We start from the raw sequence: 6,000 nt of genomic DNA on the forward strand, positions 1-6,000 counted from the left end.
CCATAAAAGGCTATTTTCAATACTCCAGAAGATTTCATTCAAAGTAGACCTCCTAATTCTCAGATTATGTGAATATGAGAGGTTACATGGCAAAACAGATTTAAGGTTCCAAATGTTATTAAGGTGGTTAACCAGCTGACCTTAAAACACAGAGAGTAACCTGGATTATCTGAGTGGTCCAATGTAATCACAAATATCCTTAAGTAAGGAACAGTCATAATCAGAAAGATGGCATGTTGAGAAAGACTTGGCCAACCATTGTTGGCTTTGAAGATGGGATTATGAGCCAACGAATGGGGTGGTCTCTAGAAACTGGAAAAGGCAAGGAAGCAGATTGTCCCCAGAGTCTCAAAAAGGAATACAGCCCTGCATTAAGGTGTTGTAGTCCAGTGAGGTCCATTTTGGACAGTTAAACTGCAAAACGGTAAGGTAACGCATTTGTGTTGTTTTGAGCCATTAAGTTTATGATAATTTGCTAGATCAGCAATAGGAAACTAATAACGTTTTCTTCCCATCTAACATTTATGGTTGAGTTAGGCAATGTGCATAGTAATATTGATAAGTTATTCAAGATGTTACAAACTTTTTATATTAAACTAACCTAACAATTACATTTATTATATTTTTTAAAAGAAAAATAATAGCCTAACATAATAGTGCAGTTCTGTAGACACCACACTTGCAGCTTTATGGCCTCCAGAATTATACAAATAAATTTCTGTTATTTAAAAACCACATGTTTGTGGCAATTTATTATATGATTATTAGAGAAAAAAAAACATTATTAGAGCAGCCATAGGAAACTAATACAGATGCCAAGATGATTCAAAGGAGAAAGGATTGTTTTGGAACAGGTAGATAGCTATGATTTTAAAAAATGTACTTTCACCTTTTTGCCACCTAACCAGAAAAGTTTACTGGAAACAGATTGTAGGCCTAAATGTAAAAAGTAAAACTATAAAACTTCTGCAAAAAAAATAGAAAATCTTCATGACCTTTAGTTAAGCAAATATTTTGAATATGACAAAAATCAAGAAGCATAAAAGAAAAATTGATAAGTAGGTTTCATTAAAATTACCTCTGCTCTTCAAAGATACTGTAAGAAAGTAAAAAGGCAAGCCATAGTCTGGGAGAAAACATGAATTTATGAAACATGAAAACAAATAACTTGTATCTAAACACACAAAGAACACAATAAGACAACAAATATGAGCAAAAGATTTAAAGATACTTCACAATGATAATAGGTGAGTGGCCAAGAAGTACATGAAAAGTGCTTTCTATCAATAATCATCATGGAAATGCAAATTAAACCTACACTGTGAAACCACTACATGCCTACCAAATGGCAAAAATTAAAAAGTGACATCAAGTTTTGAAGAGTATCTGGAATAAGGGAAACATTTGCACTTTACTAGTAGAGTGCAAAATGGTAGAACTCTGAAAAACACCTAGTGATTATTGTAAGTTAAACTTAACACTATCACATGACTCAGCAATTGCACTCTTGGGTCTTTACCCTTTATCCAAAAGAAGTTAAAATGTATTGCCCACACAAGACTTGTACATGAGTATTTATAGCACTTTTGGTAAAAACAGTGTAAACTTGGAAACAACTCCAATATTCAATACAGATGAATGGGTAATAAATTGTGATGTATTTATATAATAGAATATAGCTCAGGAATTTAAAAGGACTGAACTATTAACATATGCAGCAAAATGGATGAATCTCAAAAACATTAGTTGCATAAAGAGTCAGACACAGAGTACATACAGTTGATTCCATCCATATGAAGATCTAGATGAGGCAAAATGAATTTATAGTGACAGAAGTAGGTCAATGGTTAATTGGGGATGTGGATAGGAAGGATGTTGACTACAAAGCAGCACGGGAACTTTTAGTGATGATGAATATGCTCTGTTTTATTGTGGTCATGGTTACATGGGTGTACATGTTTGTAAAACTCATCCTACTATACAAATTTAAATATTAATACACTGTAAAGGACAAAGTGTTAGAATTCTTACTGGCATCACATTAATACCGAGATCAATTCGAGTTGTCTGATCCATGAATCTGATATATACCTCCCCTTACTTAGATATTCTTTAGGTTCATCCAATAATATTTTAGATTTTTCCACATACAGGTCTATATGTGCTTCCTAAAAATATACTATCACACATGATACCTTTTAAATTTCATTTTCTAATTGTTTTGGCTTGTAGAAATACAATTGATTTGCTTATATCAATCTTGTGTCCATCAGACTTCCCAAACTTTTCACTAATTCTTGTCATCTATCTGTAATTTATTTTGGACTCTCTGGTATCCATACAATTAGGTCATCAAAAAATAATATATGATTTTCATTTCGTCCTGTCCAATACTTAAGATTTTCCTTTTTTCTTGTCTTACACTGCTTAAAAGGAACTCCAGTTCAAAGTTGAATAGAAGTGATGATAGCAGAAACTCTCATGTATGTTGCTGATCTCAAATGAAAAAAGTTCCTACACTTAACCATCAAGTATGATGTTTTCTAGAGGTTTCTTGAAGAACCCCTTAGCAGATTAAGGAAACCTCCCTATTCTTAGATTATGAGTCAATAAGATTGTATAAGATGGTGAATTTTATTAAACTGCTTTTCTGCATTTATTGAGGTAATTTTCTTGAGTCATCAATTTTCTGTGAAAGACTTAATAGTACTTTTTTTTTAGGTTTTATGAGCCATCTGGTCTTGGGTGCAGTTATACAACTTTGCCATTTTAGGAGGCAATATTGATAGACAATATCAAAAAGAATGGGCCTAGTGTGTTCCAGTATAACTTTATTTACAAAAACAGGCACAACAGTGTGTTAGGTTTGGTTCCAGGGCTGTAGTTTCATAACTCCTATGGTATTTCATTAATGTGATGTTACATTGATTGTTTCCTAGAATAAATTTCAATTTGGTTGTAATGTACATGTAGTGTGTATTTTCTTGTATGTGCTTGTATCTATTAATATTTTGCATAGAATTTTTGCATACATGTTCATGAGTGAAAATGGCCTGTGATTTATCCTTTTATATAGTATCCTCAGGTTTTGTTTTTAAGGTTATGCTGCTTCATAAACAAGTATGGAAGTAGTCACTTTTTATTTTTCAGATGACTATTTAAAACTGGTGTTCTTTCTTAAAGGTTTCATAGGATTCACAAGTGATCCAAGTGTATTTTTTTGTGTGTGGTAACATTTTTTTTTATTATGGTATCATTAATATACAATCACATGAACAACATTGTGGTTACTGGATTCCCCCCATTATCAAGTCCCCACCACATACCCCATTACAGTCACTGTCCATCAGCGTAGTAAGATGCCATGGAGTCACTACTTGTCTTCTCTGTGCTATATTGCCTTCCCCGTGCCCCCCCTCCTACATTATGTGTGCTATCCATAATGCCCCTTAATCCCCTTATCCCTCCCTTCCCACCCACCCTCCCCCATCTCTGTCCCTTTGGTAACTGTTAGTCCATTCTAGGGTTCTGAGTCTGCTGCCGTTTTGTTCCTTGTGGTAGCATTTTTATTTATAGACTTAATTTCTTTAACAGATTTGGGACCAATGAGATTTCTCTTTTTTCTTATTTCAGTTTTATTCAGTTAGGTTTTTCTAAGAATTTTCCCATTTAATCTAAACTTTTTAATGTCATTAGAATCTGTGATAAGGCCCTCTTTTCATATTTAATATTGATTGTCTTTTTTCTTCATTACTCTTTCCAGTGATTTTTATCAATTTTATTAGCCTTTTCAATGGTCCAGCTTTCAGCTTTCTTTACATTCTCTGTTGCATATTTTGTATTTCATTTATTTCTATCTTTATCTTTATTTTTTCCTTCCTTCCACTTTCCTTGTAATAGCTGTTTTTTTAATGTAGCATCTTGACATTGATGCTTAGGCAATTGATTTTAGCCTTTCTCCTTTCCTAATGTGTACATTTAATGCTGTAATTTCTTTCTTAGGCACTGCTTTGGCTGCATGACATTTTAATATATTTTTGTTATGATTCATTTCAAAATATTTTCTGATTTCCATGATGAATTCTTATTTGACCCATGTTATTTAGAAACACATTTCATAATTTGTGCTTTCTAATTATTTTATGACTGATTTCTGGCTTAATTCTCTGGGGCCAGAGAATATATTCTATATGCTTTTAATACCTTGAAATTTGTAAAACTAGCTTGATGCCCTACCATATAGCCAATTTTTATAAGTGTTCCACATTTGCTCAAAATGTTTATGTAATCTAGTTGTTTGGCATTGTGTTTATATATGTTATATGTATTAGGCAAAGTTTATTACTTTTGTTCTTTGAATATTTTATATTGTTTTTAATTTGTTTATTTTATCAATTATCAAGAACAGTGTGTTAATTGTGGATTTCTCTAATTTCTTCTTTAGTACCAATTTTTACTTCATCTATCTTAAACATGTGGGTTGAACATCTCTTAATTATTAATGAATCATTTCTTGTTTTTGTTTGTGTGAAAAATACCTTAATTTTGCCTTCAATTTTGAAGGATCCTTTCACTAGATATAGAGTATCAGCTTTGCATTTATTTTCTTTTAGCATGTTGAAAGTAGCATTCCAAATGTCAATATAGAAGTCAGCTGACAGATTTATTATTGCTCCTTTTTGGTAATATGCCTTTTTTTCTCCCTTTTAGATTGCTGTAAGATTTTCTCAATATATTTGGCTTGCAGCAGATTTGTGGCTTTTCTAAGTGTGAATTGATTTTATTTATCTTGCTTGTTGTTAATAGTTTTTTCCTGAATATGTTACTTGATTCTTTTGTCAGTTTGGAAATTTCTAAACAAAATATCTTTATATGTGGTTTCTGCCCATTTTTCTACCTCCTATTGTACTGGTTCTCCAACTATACATACATTAAGTTTTACAACATAGCCAATATGTTTTAAATTCTTTTTCAGTGTTCTCTCTCTCTGCTTTGATATGGAGATAATGTATATCTAATTTTTAAAAAAACTATCTTCAGTTCCCCAACTTCTCACTTCAACTAGGTCTAATCTGATTTTAAATCCACTTATTGAGTTCTTAATTTCAAAGCAGTTTTCACTTTTACAATTTCTAATAGGTGATTTACTAATAGTTCTAGTCCCTGTTGACAATCTTGATTTTGTCTTTAATCCCTTGCATATAATTATCCTATTTGTTTTAAAAAAGTCTGCCTGTCATACCCCATTATCTGGATTTTCTATTCATCTGTTTCTATTACCTGTTGTTTTTCTTGTTCTCTAGATACATTGTTTCTTTTGTGTACACAGTTATTTTTTGAGCATAGGATATTGCATATGAGAAGCTGCAACAATTATTTGAGGTTCTGCATGATAAGATCTTTCTCTACAGGAGATTTACTTTTGCTTTGGCAGGCAGCTAATCATCTAGGGTCACAAGCAATGCTTTATCTCAATACTTCCCAACTTCTTGGCTTTAGGAACACCACCCTCAAAAATTATTGAAGACCCGACAGAAGTTTGGTTTAAGTGATTATGTTTATCAATATTTACCATATTATAAATTAAAAATAAAACATTTTATTTATTCATTCAAAAAATATTAAAATCATTACATATTGACACATTTCATATATTTCTATTTAAATATTTAAACTTAAAACATGTGTTTTCCAAAATTTTTAAAAGTTAATGAGAAGAATGAGATTGTAAATCTCTTTAACATCTGGCTTAATAGAATATAGCTGGATTCTCATATCTGCCTCTACATTCATACTGTTGCCAATGTTACTTTGATTAAAATATCAGGAAAAAAACTCTTACAAAGATATGTATTAAGAAATAGAAGAGTATTTTTATAGCCTTTTTAGATCACATCAGATCATTCTTCTGGTGATTTCAATCATCAGATAGTCTTTGATATTAGACCAATACTCATAAGGTGGTAGTTTCCTAGAGTTAGTTGAAATTTGTAATCTCAG

The sequence above is a fragment of the Manis javanica genome, chromosome 9 (genome assembly GCF_040802235.1).
Source record: "Manis javanica isolate MJ-LG chromosome 9, MJ_LKY, whole genome shotgun sequence".
NCBI lineage: Eukaryota > Metazoa > Chordata > Mammalia > Pholidota > Manidae > Manis > Manis javanica.